We start from the raw sequence: 212 nt of genomic DNA on the forward strand, positions 1-212 counted from the left end.
CTCCGACCTGCTCCCGCGCCACCTTGGGATCCCAGCTGCTAGAGGCTCAACACTGACCCAAGCCGGGTCAGGGTGTGGAGCAGGGCTGGTGAGAGGTGAGCGAGGCTCTGGCCCAGGGCAGAAGCTGGAGCCAAGGCAGCGAGTGGCCTGAAGCAGCCCAGCTCTGGGACGGGGCCACCCAGCTCTGGGACCGCCTGTGCCTTTTTTTTTTT

This window comes from Dipodomys ordii, unplaced genomic scaffold (genome assembly GCF_000151885.1).
Source record: "Dipodomys ordii isolate 6190 unplaced genomic scaffold, Dord_2.0 Scaffold7, whole genome shotgun sequence".
Lineage (NCBI taxonomy): Eukaryota > Metazoa > Chordata > Mammalia > Rodentia > Heteromyidae > Dipodomys > Dipodomys ordii.